Consider the following 13,592-nt stretch of genomic DNA (forward strand, 5'->3'; position numbering starts at 1 on the left):
ACTTCCTAGCTACAGAGTGATACCTTTTTTTCTTCCCTAAAAGGAGTCCACCATCTTGTCTAGGTGGCTTTTCAAATAAAGTCACCTTCCTTTTGAGTAAACTCCTTGCCTGATCTCTCTAGACTGCTGTGGGGAGCAGCTGGGCTTTAACAGTAAGTCATTGGTTTTCCCAGTCCTAAGATGGAAGCTGACAGTGTCTTTCTTGCTGCTTTGAGAATGTGCTGTGCCCTGGCCATGTCACACTCTTCGGGTTTGTCACCTTGCCTGACTGCTGCTTAAAGTCACTCAGCACATACACACTCATTCCCAGGGTGTCACACAGTCCATGGGAGGCCAGCCCACCGGTTCTTGCCAGGCTCCTGGGAGTGCGGCAAGCATTGTCTCTGCAGTTTCACAAAATTTCCACTAGGTGACAGCACAGGACTGAAAGTGTCCTGGAAGAGTTTGCTCACATGAACCCAGGTCTGGACTGGAGCCACCTTGTGTGACACAGTAGATTATTGATGGCCACAGGGAGAAGGTGCAGAAGGAGGGAGGATGAGAGTAGGTGTGTCTTTGGCCTTGAGGCTAAAGAGAGTTTGTCTTCGTTACTTTTTTTACAGGTGTGACAAAGCTCCAAGACCAAGACAACTTCTAAAACAAAGCATTTAGTCGGGGCTTGCTTACATTTTCAGAGGGTGGGTCCATGACTATCATGGCAGGGAACATAGCAGCAGGCAGATATGATCCTTGAACAGCTTACATGTTGAGAGAACACACATACACACACACACACAGAGAGAGAGAGAGAGAGAGAGAGAGAGAGAGAGAGAGAGAGAGAGAGAGAGAGAGCGAGCGCTAACTGGGCTTTTGAAACACCTGAGCCTGCCCCTAGTGACACACCTCCTTCACAAGGCTACACCTCCTAATCCTTCCCAAATAGTTCTATCAACTGGGGACCAAACATTCAAATATATGATCCTCTGGGGGCCATTCTCACTCAAACCACCACAGGGTTGTTCTGAGGGCTGGAGGATAGGCTGTGTCCAACCACCCATTCACTCATCCATCTAGTTACCTATTCACCTGTCTACCTACTCACCCCCATCCTTTCATCTCCATATGTACTCACCCCTCTCCTAGCCACCCACTTCCTCTCATCCATCTATTTACTATTCACTCACCCACCCATCTACTCATCCAGCAAATGTTTCTGAGTGCACATGTGAGTGCACACATGTATATATTTATATACATATATATTTATCTATGCATATACACAAAGCACATGATAATATACATCATGCCAGATACTCAGAGCATAACTCATATTCCTTTCTCATAGGAGTCTTGCTATGCAGTACAGGCTGTCCTTGAATTTGTGATCCTTCTTCAGCTAACTGAGTGCTGGCAATACTGATGTGTGCCACCATGCCCAGCTTTGATACCACCTTTTTTGAATGTACAGGTTTCTTTGGCTCATTTGTGTTTTTGAGACAGGGCCTCACTCACTCTGTTGCCAAGGCTGGCCTGGAGCTTGCCACCCTCCTGCCTCAGTCTCTGAGTGCCGTTACAGGTCTGCTTCACTGTGCTTGGCAGTCAGGGCTGCTTTCCCCCTAGTTGAAGGCTAGACTGTTGAATCTGTCTGTGCTGCTCATTCGTTGCCTCCCAGTTTTAATATTGCTTTCTCCGCTGCTGCATTTTTTAATATAAACCAGATAATTGTCTGGAGGCATTTTTGCCCCTTGTGATCTCAATAAAGTTTCCCCAAATGCTTCTTCCTGCCCATCCCTACTTTTATTCCTAAGGGAGAACCAAGGCTACTCTGATTTCTGCTAACTCCTAGCTTTTCTAGCTCCAGGGCTCTGTTTCCTTAGAGGGATGCTGTGACCTGTAGCATATCACAAGTTTTTTTTAATTTAAATATAAAAAATTGTGGTGTCTGGGTAAATAAATTAATATTTGAATAGCAATAACAACCAGGGCACAGTCTGAGCATGTGTGAGCGTAGCAGGCTCTCAGAAGGCTCTGAAGAGGTATATAGGGAACACCATCACATGTCAGGTTCTCACATCTCATCCACCTAACTCCCTTCTCTTTCCTGAAGGGCTTGTCACTCAGCTATGCACGTGGAGGACTGGACATTTTTTGGAAGTTGGTAGTCCAGCTGCCAGCTGAGTACTCACACAGGTCAGTCAGCCCGTGGAAGGGAAGGTCAAATGTCTGAGGTGAGGAAAAGGGAGAGAAAGCATGGTTTGGGTCACACTGAGCTTGTGATGTCCAGTTAGACACGGTCAGGCAGAGGCCTGACATTGGACAAGCACCGAATACAGGTTTAGGGATCCACCAGTATGAGGAGGAGGTGCTCCATCTGTATGGAAGCCAGGGTCCTCTGACCTCCAGTAACCTGGCCCAGCAGCTTGTTCTTCAGTGACAGGTTCCTAAGCGGGATGACCAGGAGATGAGAAGACGAAGATAGGAAAGCTGACGTCAGGAGGTCTCCCACAAACTGTCTAATGCCAAGCAAGTTTGTTAAGAGCTACAGCATCTTATTTACGATTTGCAGGGGAAATAGTGAGACGGAGCTAAGCAGAAAGCTATCACACAATGGGACGAAAGTAGCAAGAGGCTAACCAGGCAGTGTTGCACAGAGGGAACACAGGATAGCTCAAAGGCATCAGAGACTGAGCACACAGTGGCCTTGGGGCTGATGACTCCAGTCTCTTCAGGGGAAAAGCCTAGTTCTCAGGAACCCAAACTGTAACTCCTTTGAGGCCCTGGCCCCAGACCCAGACTGGGGTCTGAGCACCACAGGAAGTAGCAGGGAATTAAAGGCTTCTGTCACTACTTCTGCCCTCTGCCCCCCTTTGACAGAGTTTATTTTTGTGATTCAGGCTGGCCTTAAACTCAAAATCCTTCACTCCCAATCTACTGAGTGCTGGGATTACAGGAATACACACACCGGCTGGGGTTATAGGTACACACACTGGCTGGGGTTACAGGTACACACACACTGGCTGGGGTTATAGGTGCACACACCGGCTGGGGTTATATGTGCATACACTGGCTGGGGTTATAGGTACACACACCGGCTGGGGTTACAGGTACACACACACTGGCTGGGGTTATAGGTGCACACACCGGCTGGGGTTATATGTGCATACACTGGCTGGGGTTATAGGTACACACACCGGCTGGGGTTATAGGTATACACACTGGTTGGGGTTATAGGTACACACACTGGCTGGGATTACAGGAATACACACACTGGCTGGGGTTACAGGTACACACACACTGGCTGGGGTTATAGGTGCATACACTGGCTGGGGTTATAGGTACACACACACTGGCTGGGGTTATAGGTGCACACACCGGCTGGGGTTATATGTGCATACACTGGCTGGGGTTATAGGTACACACACCGGCTGGGGTTATAGGTATACACACTGGTTGGGGTTATAGGTACACACACTGGCTGGGATTACAGGAATACACACACTGGCTGGGGTTATATGCACACACACTGGCTGGGATTACAGGTACACACACTGGCTGGGGTTATAGGCACACACTGGCTGGGGTTACAGGCACACACTGGCTGGGGTTACAGGTACACACACTGGCTGGGGTTACAGGCACACACTCAGTGTACTTTCTGTCTTGAATGAAGGATAAAGGCTTCATTTGGGAGCTATGGGCTGAAGCAAGAAGTCTTAACATGACTGATACGTAAAAAACTCGGCTTTGTGGGTCCCCAGACCCTATGTGGGATACTTGGCGCTGAGAAGAGTATGGGAGCCATACATAGCAGGCTGGGGCCCTGTATCCCAGGCTGACTCCATCCTGTGGCAATCAAGTGTGATTCACCACCAACGGGCAATTGGCCCTTCTTCCTCACTCACTAATGAAAATAGCTTGGTCTCTGTAAATAAACAGCTCACAATTTATTCAGTGGGAAGAAAGAAGTGAGGAGAAGGAGGCCTCGCCTTCATGGAGGGGGATGTTAAGGTGTTGAGGCTGAGTTATGCAGAGGACCCAATCAGGACATGCCATGCTTGGGTCTGCATCCTATAGCTGTATACATCCCCTCTCACTGTCACTGGGGCTGCAACTGGAGACTGAGTTTTAAGGTGTAGGCAGTCTGGATGGTGAGGGCTGGGGGTGTTGTTTTGACCTTGGTTTGAGATAATGAATCTCAGGATGAGCAGGAAGTTGACACCTTCTTCCTTCCCTCTGTCCCCTCTTCCTTCTTCTCCTCTCCTCCTCCTCCTCCTCTTCTTTTGAGACTGGGTCTCATGTAGTGTAGAGTGACTACTGTGTCAGAACGGACAGAGAGCCCAAGCTTGGGCTTGCAATAAAGGCTCTTTGCTTTTGCATATGAGCTTGGACTCCTGGTGGTCTCTGGGGGGCTCATGACTCGGGCATAACACAAATTCTCTCATTCTGGCTTGTTGCTCCTAAGCTTACTGTGAGTATGGGCTCATTATTTTCTTTCTTTCTTTTTTTTCTTTTTGTTTTTTGTTTTTTGAGACAGGGTTTCTCTATGTTGTCCTGACTATCCTAAAACACACCATGTAGACCAGGCTGGCCTCAAACTCACAGAGATCTACTTGCCTCTGCCTCCCAAGTCCTGGGATTACAGGCAGGCACTGTTGCAGGTTGCCCTATCTGGACACCCCTTAGGGGAGAGGGTGAGAAGGTACGGCATCAACCACACAGACGCTGGGAGTCAGGTGAGAAGCAAGCAATGGATTTGTTTATTGCAGATATGGGGCGAACCTATATAACCCCTCCCGATTTCCCATTGGCAGCTGGAGACTCTCTTAGCTGTGTTGTCTCTTTCTCATTGGCCCCAGCGTTCTGATGGTCATGCATCACCAATCACCAGGTGCAGTAGCAGACTCAAAGTTGGCTCAGTGGGAAGTAGCTAGCATGCATGCCTGTTCACACTACCTGAAACAGGGCAGCTGCGGTTTTATCAGGCCAGCTGACTGCGCTCCTCTGATAATGCGCCACCACTGCCCAGAATTTTCTTTCTTTTTCCTTTTGGAGACAGAGCCTCCCTATTGTTGTTGCTCAGGTGTTTATTTCCTGAGTTCAAGCAATCTTCCTGCCTCAGGCTGTGGAGTACCTCAGTCTACAGGTGCCCACCATGGTGCCTGGTTTAACATTGGAGTTATTTTTTTAGGATAATTTACAATTATTTGCATAAAATGTGAATCTTTTCTTTTTAAAAAATGCAGAATGGGGCTGGGAGGTAGCCTAGTTTGTAGAGTATTTTCCTAGAACGTACAAAGTCTGGGCACTGCCTAAAATTGGGCACAGTGGCACACATCTGTAGTTTAAGATCATCCTTGGCTGTACAGCAAGTTCTAGGACATCCTTGACTCCATGAGACCACATCTCAAAACCAAAAACAAGAATAATAATAAAGCCAAAAAAAAAAAAAAAAAAAAACAAAAAAAAAAAAAACAAAAAAAACAACCAAACAAAACCAGAAAAACCCCAATCAAACAGCAATGAAAAAAACCCAAAAACAATTAAAAAGCACATTGGAAATGCTTTACCTATAAATTGCTTTTAATGTTATGATGAATAGGCATACTTCCTCTTTTTGTTTGCCTGTTAGTTTCAGGTAATGTTTCACTGTATGCCTCAGCCTGGTCTGGAGCTCATTATGTAGGATGTCTTTGAACTTGTGTTCCTCCTGCCTCTCTGTCCCAAGTACTGAAATTACAAGATACTGTACTACTATATCTGCCTGGGGCATCCTTAGGGACATTAAAATGCTTCCTCATACATCTGTATACACTGTTGGTATTATTCTAAACCCTGAAGTGTGACATGCTGGACATGGAATTTACAGCTTATCTTCTTCATTTATCAGTGTGTTTTGAGACTGGTCCATGCAGATCCATGTAGAGTTAAGCTCCCCGGGCTCCTGTGTGGCACCTACTCAGGCTAGCTATCACCTTTTGCTTTCCAGCCATCTTTGTGTTGATGGGGTGTTCACACTGTGCCTGAGGTCTGTTGTCATTTCATGGCACCTCTGGGAGCATGTGACTTTAGATAGCCTCTCACTACGTGGCGCGTTTCACTGGGCTAGCCGTTCTCAACTTGGCTGCAGATAGAATCTTCTGGAAGCTTTTACAGTCACCTGTGTCTGTCCCCAGAGTGCTCAGTTGTTTCAGAAGCCCCCTGGTGACCTGAGTGTGCTTCTGAGGTCGAGCCCACTATCCTGGGATGTATGCTGGCTGTGTTGGTGGCGGGGTGACTGGATCAAAGAGGTACACAACCTTGTTTTTACCTGTTCTGACCTGACCTGAACCCTCTCTGGAGTGGACGAGTGAATGACTGTTCTGTGTGAATGAGATCGCTGAGCCGGAACCCTTGTCCAGAGCACAAATCATCTCCAGTGCCCTGTCACTGAGCCACAGCCCACAAAAGGCAGTGTGAAAGGCCTCGTGTCCTTCTGTGGCAGCACAGCACATCTGAAGAAGCACCCAGCTGCCAACGGACAGCCTGGATTCCAGTTCGCGCCAGACTCTACCTTATGTGTCCTAGCCGGTCACATCCCTTGGCGGGGCACCTTACAACCAGAATGGAGAAAAGCTGCAATCCCGCCCAGGTTCGTCTTGAGTGCCCACCTTCAGTGTGGATTGTCAGTTGCTGGCAGCCAACTGGGCCTAACCAGGGGGCTCTGGAGCTCTGGTGCCTTTCTGTATAGTAGCCCCCACTTTGCTACATGTGGCATGGCTTTGAATATGAACTTCATTGAATCACAAAGACAGTCAATGATATGGAAATAGAGTTAGCCATTCAAATATTGCAATGTCTGAGACTGTCTCAAAAAGCCCAAAATTAAATGGAAAAAAAAAAAAGAATGCTTAGGGGCTGGTATTGTAGCTTAGTTGAAGAGTGCTTGCCTAGCATGGATGAGACCTTGCTTTTGAGCCCCATCACTGCATAAACAGGTGTGGTAGCCCATGCCTGTAATCTCAGCACTCCAGAGGGGAGGCAGGAGCACAGGATGGGCATAGTGAGTTCAAAGTCAGCCTGGGCTGTGTGAGACCCTGCTTCAAATGAACAAACAAACAAATAAGCATTGCAGAATCATCCTGGGCTGTATGAGACTCTGCTTCAAAGGAACAAACAAACAAACATACATTGCAGAGTCAGCCTGGGATCTATGTGACCCTGCTTCAAACAAATAGACATAACTGAGTCGACTGTGAAAAAGCAATGCTCTTTTCTCCTTGTTAATAGGTGGTATAATAAGATCTGGAAGTATGGGTTTGGAGTGTTATTGTGACTGTAGTTTCAAGGCATTGATGAGTTTAAATTATACTGAAACGTCTATAGTGGAGACATGATCATGTCTGTGATTGCTGTTGGTGGCAAAGTTACATGTTCTGTGGAAGCTACTGCAACTTGTCATCCCGCGTGTCAGAAGAAAATGAACCACGTTGTTAACATTAAGAAATAATATAGTGTGTGTATGTGTGCACACGCTTGTGTGCTCTGGTGCTATGACTCAATGTTAGAGTGCTTGCCTAGCAAGCATGATGAAGTTTTGGTGTCCCACCCTCAGCACCAGCAAATGGATAGATATAGATGAATAGATACGTGGATGGATGGATAGACAGAGATAAATAGATATGTAGATTGATGGCTAGAGATAGATGATAGATAGATAGATAGATAGATAGATAGATAGATAGATAGATAGATAGATAGAGAATGGGAACAGATGTCTGATGTAGACAGCACAAGATAGAGTAATCAGCAGAAATTAAGGAATTATGTAAATATGCAAGGTGCAAGATGTATTCAGAGCATTTGGCACATGGCATGGGTTTGGTTAGGTTGGTTTTGGTGATAAGGATTGTGCTCATACTCCTGATAGGCTGCATCTTTCTGGGGGATGGAGACCCCTGCTACCATGGCTGGTGCTGGCTAAGGGTTGGATCTGGAAACCAGACTCCAGTAAGAGCAGGATCTGAGGGAGGCAATCCTGGTTAAAGAGAGATAAATCCTTTCCTCTGCCATGTCTTGCAGGGAAAGTGGCACAACCCAAGTCCTGTAGATCAGTGGAGGGTGTTGGGAGTTTGGCATCTCCGGCTTCTTAATTAAACCTGTAACTGAGGAGGGGTATGGCCTTCCTTTCTCTGCACTTGTTTTGCCTGCCAGAGACTGTGTCAGTGTGCCCCTGGTGGTTCTGGGATCCTGATGTGGTGGCCTTAGGTTTGGGGATAGCCAGACTTCTCTAGGATGGACTGTTGTGTAGGTGTCTATCTGGAGAGTCCTGTGTTGCCTACGGCATCACCCACAGTAGTGTGATTCCTCCTCCTCCTCCTCTTTTAGGATTTATTTTTAACTCTCTCTGTCTCTCTCTGTCTCTCTCTCTCTGTCTCTCTCTCTCTGTCTCTCTCTCTCTGTCTGTCTGTCTGTCTGTCTGTCTCTCTCTGTCTCTCTCTCTCTCTCTCTCTCTCTCTCTCTCTCTCTCTCTCTCTCTCTCTCTCTGGTGTGCACATGAGTGCAAGTGCCCAAGGAGGCCACAAGGTTTCCAGTCCATTGGAGCTGGACTTGCAGGTTGTTATGAGCTGTTCAACATGGTGCTGGGAACTGAACTCAGGTCCTCTGCAAGAATAGTATGTGCTCTTAATCTTTGAGCCCTGATTACCACTCCTTGGAAAGGATGAGGGCCCTTCCCCCTTCTCAGCAGTGCTTGACTCTGATTCACGTTTCCGAGTCCAGGTGGGGGGCTTTGGTACTTAGTATGTAAGTCCATGGATGCTCAGCAGCGTCGGCCCTGACAATGACATGCAGAACCCCAGCTCCCTCCCTAGACCCACATTTTAACAAGATCTCGGGGAAATTCAAGTGCACAGGAGCGTGTGGGAAGTGCTCAGGCAGAACGTACACATGATTCTGAGGAGACAAAGCGGGTGGTTGCCAGTGCACAGTCCTTATTTAAATTCTGAAAAAGGCAGTCTCTTTAGGAGGCCATAGAAATCAGAATGCTCATAGGGTATGTGCTGGCATGAAGGAGTGGGTCGGGTTTCAGGAGATAGGACAGCTTTTTGTTTAAAAAGAACCTCATCTTTTAGAGTTGTACCTTCTAACACAGGTGAGATGATGTCACATCTGGCATTTGTTTCAAAGTACTGACTGGGGTAGAGCCTGGGATGCAGACAGGGCAGGACTGCAGGGCAGGACTGGCCATGGGTCAATGGTTTGGAGACTACAGAATATGAAGATGTGTGATGCTGATTGTGCGTGTGTGTGTGTGTGTGTGTGTGTGTGTGTGTGTGTGTGTGTGTACCTATGGTATATGTGCTTGCATGTGTCCATAGTACATGTGTGTATGCCCATGGCATTTTTGTGTATATATGTATGTACATCCATGGTTATATGTGTATGTATATGTGTGTATGTGTGTGCCCATGAAATATATGTGTGTACATGTGTGTAAGTGTGTGCTCTTGGTATATGTGTGTGTACTTGTATGTGTGTTCTCATGTGTGTGTGTGTGTGTGTGTGTGTGTGCCCATGGTGTGTGTATATGCCCATGGCATGCATGTGTGTATGTTTGTGTTGATGTGCACCCATGTATGTGTGTAGAGGCCAGAGGTTGCCATTTTTGTCTTTATTGCTCTCTTTCTTATTTTTTGAGTCTCTCACTGAAAGAATTGGCCAGTTGGCTAGATGAGTTGGTCAGAGATCTGCGAGGCTGTAGTCCTCTGGGGATCATTCTGTCACTGCCTCCTCAGTGCCAGGACTACAGGTGCATGTCCTCATCCCCAGCTTTTTAGAGGGGTGTGGGGGTCTGAATTCAGGTCCTCATGTTTGTGCAGCAGCTCCTTACCCACGGAAACATTTCCCTAGCCCTTGATTTTTAAAACTTCATGCATGATTTAGATTATTCGTTGTAAATGTACAGACCGTGGGATATAGCATTCATGGAGAGGATGCACAAGACATGAAGTGTTATGAAGAGTTTTTCAAGCAGACACCTGCACAGTGTTACCTCTGTCACTGGGTCACTGCCAGCCCCTGACCTCAGTGAGAACCCCTTCTCCACAGCAGCCCCCGCGGGTCAGTTCTCAACTCCAGGCTTTGTGGGGTGACCCGGGGAAACTCTATGAAGTGATACTGCTGCTGAGCCTCCCGCAGGTGGGAGACAGAGACCCTGGACACGGGGACAGTCTTACCTGGGGACCGATGAGCACTCCCTGTTTTAGATTATGTCTCCGCACTTATTTTTCTCAATGAAATCACCACTCAATAGGCCCCTTTTTGTGCTTTTTCAAGACAGAGTTTGTCTGTGTAACAGCCTTGACTGTCCTGGAATTCACTCTGTAGACCAGGCTGGCCTCAAACTCAGAGAAATCCTCCTGCCTCTGCCTCCTGAGTGCTGGGATTAAAGGCGTGCGCCACCACACTGGCATCAGGCTTGTTTGTTCCTGGGAGTTGCTGGTTGGATCAGGCGTTTGTGGGTTCTTGACATCGTAATGGAAGAACCGAAATAAAGGCGCACACAGATTTTATAGCATGGAAGAAACTATTCAGAAGCGAAGTGATAGTGCAGAACAGATCTGCTGACAAGATGATGGCAGGCTTCAGGGGAGAGAATACAGGGGCTACTTACTGTCTGGGGCTTCCTTTTATGGAGTCTAGGTGAAGGAGGGCTGGTGGCTGAGGGAGCATAGTGGGGTGGTTCTCGGTTTTGACTGACAGGTTTGGGTTACATAACCTTCTTTCTTCTGAGGATGTTCCTCCCCAAGAAGCATCTGATTTTAATCACGTGTATGCCAAATTAGACATAGGTCTAAGATGGTAAACAGGGGTTTCCCTTGAAAGTTCACTCAGAGAATACAGTTTGTCATTGCTGTGCACGCAATGAAAACCAGTCTAGGCCAGATTGGCGCCCTGCTTTCCATGCCTGTGGAATATGTTTAAAAATAAACTGTCCTCAGAAGGGGAGCTCTTGACAGTTATTCCAGGAGGAGGAGAAACATATCCCTCTGCTTGGAGTGAGGTGTGTGCAGCTTGATGCTGGGGGACCCAGGTCTCTAGGAGCATTGTTAACAGGTATGTGTGTGTGTACACTGCATGCAGGGAAGGATCCTAGGCTGCCAAGTGCATTGTTAGGAGAGAGGTGTGTGCAGAACCTGAACCAAGTGGAGTTCCAGGATGCTAAGCTCTTCCTAATGCTGTTCTGCCTCAACTTCATTTTCCTCATAGAGGGACAGAGCTTCTGGATTGTTCTGTAGGCATGGTAACAGTTGGAAGGAGATGTTGCAACCCATTCACAAGACAGATAAGGATTGTAGCTGCTCTCTGAGCATTTCTATGTCTAGTCTTCCTCATTTTGTGATGGTGAGGAGTGAATCCAGGGTCTCATGTGTGCTGGGCAAGGGCTCCACCGCTGAACTCCAGTCCTGGCTCTACACATTGTCTCATTTAATGTCTGCAAGAGTTTTAGGTTGGAGTCATTGATGGTTACACTGTTTAGTTTTTGAGATGGAGTCTTCCTGAGTAGCTCAGGCTTGCCTGGAACTCACAATGTGTATAGCCCAGGTTGGCATAGTCTCCCACACATTGGCATGAGCCACTATACCCAGTTCATGGTGGTTTATTTAAAAAAAAAAAAAACACACTGTTTCGTGTGTGTGTGTGTGTGTGTGTGTGTGTGTGTGTGTGTGTGTGTGTGTGTACTCGGGAGATATACCTTGAGGGGTGTTTGAGAGGAGGTTTCTAGAGGGGATTGGCTAAGGCAACAGGGAGATATACCCTGAATGAGTGCACCCCACCCTGTAGGCTGGGAGCCTGGATAGGGGATGGAAGAAGCCCTTCGGCACAGATTTGCACTCTGTTGCCCTCTGCTATGAGGTGAGCCGTGTCCTCCGCCACATGCTCCCATCACTACGTGTTCTGCCTTATCTCAGCTCTGAGCAATGGAGCCAGCTGAGCACAGGCTGAGAGCTCTGAACTGTGAGCCAAATTCATCCTTCCTTTTGTTAAATTGTCTCCCTCAGGTATTCATCAGTGATGGAAAAACTGCCTAACACAGCTATTCTGTTAGTAGAGAGCCCGAGATTTGAAGATCCAGTGACCCAGTGAGGGAAGCACAGAGTGGGGAAGCAGGGCCACAGCTGTCCATTCAGCCTGAGTGACAGCTCCTGCCACTCAGGAGGAACAGGCCGTGAACACAGGGGCTGTTGCTGCTTAGCAGCGAGCCTTTGGTACGATCACTTCAAGCCAAGTTTCTGTGCGTCTCATCTGGGGACAAAGCGGGTTTGTCTTTGTCAGCTGACAGCCTCTTGCTCATCTCTCCAAGGTACATCAGCTGTCACAGGCTGGGGAGGCAGGGAAATTCCTCTGCATTGCAGGTGACCTTCAAGCTAAATTTAGGTTAGTCACACACACCTCCAGCCTCAAGGGGAATTTGGATTGCCAGGTCTCTCAATGCCTTGAGCTCAGGGCTCTGCACTGTGATGGGAGATACCTATGCTTTGGGGGACAAGCTCTCAACTGCAGTTTTTTCCCTTCCTAAAGAGCCCAGCCCTGGGCCTCGTGCACAGCCAGGGCCCCCAACTGCAATTTGAATGAGAGGACATAGTTTTATGTAATCCCTAAAGTTTTGCTTAAAGTGTGTGACCTAATACATCTGTGGGCAGAGGTGGGTCACACACAGACACAGAGTGTTGTTAAGAACCCAGGTCTAAATCTTGATTACCTCAGTTTAAGTCTAAGCTCTGACACTTAGGAGCTCAATGGCCTTGTATAGTTGGTTGTTCCTTTTTACTATTATGGCTCTTTGCTCTTTGGGGGCCTGCTGCTCCCAAATAAATCACACGGTTTTTTTTATTACTTATAATGCCTGGCCTTAGCTTGGCTTGTTTCTAGCCAGCTTTTCTTAACTAAGATTATCTCATCTACCTTTTGCCTCTGGGCTTTTACCTTTCTCTATTTCTGTATACCTTTCATTATTTCTTACTCCATGGCTTGCTGTGTAGCTGGGTGGCTGGCCCCTGAAGTCCTCCTCCTTGTCTTGCTCCTAGATTTTCTTCCTAGATTTCTCTTTCTATTTATTCTCTCTACCTACCAGTTCTGCCTATCCTTTCTTCTATCTTGCTATTGGCTGTTCAGCTCTTTAGTAGACCAGTCAGGTATTTTAGAAAGGCAAAGTAATGCAGCTTCACAGAGTTAAATAAATGTAACATAAAAGAATGCAACACAACTGGGCGGTGGTGGCGCACACCTTTAATCCCAACACTTGGGAGGCAGAGGCAGGCGGATCTTTGTGAGTTTGAGGCCAGCCTGGTCTACAGAACAAGATCCAGGAAAGGCGCAAAGCTACACAGAGAAACTCTGTTTTGAAAAACCAAAAAAAAAAAAAAAATAAATAAATAAAAATAAATAAATATATAAATAAATAAATAAATAAAAGAATGCAACCCCTCTTTGCATCATTAAACAAACATTCCATAGCATAAACAAGTGTAATACATCTTAAAATAATATTCCACAACAATCTCGGACAAAGACACCTCACTTCTCTTGGTCTCCTTGTCTCATCTCAAAGAGGGTCATGATACCAATCATCT

Source organism: Peromyscus leucopus, chromosome 1, assembly GCF_004664715.2.
Source record: "Peromyscus leucopus breed LL Stock chromosome 1, UCI_PerLeu_2.1, whole genome shotgun sequence".
Lineage (NCBI taxonomy): Eukaryota > Metazoa > Chordata > Mammalia > Rodentia > Cricetidae > Peromyscus > Peromyscus leucopus.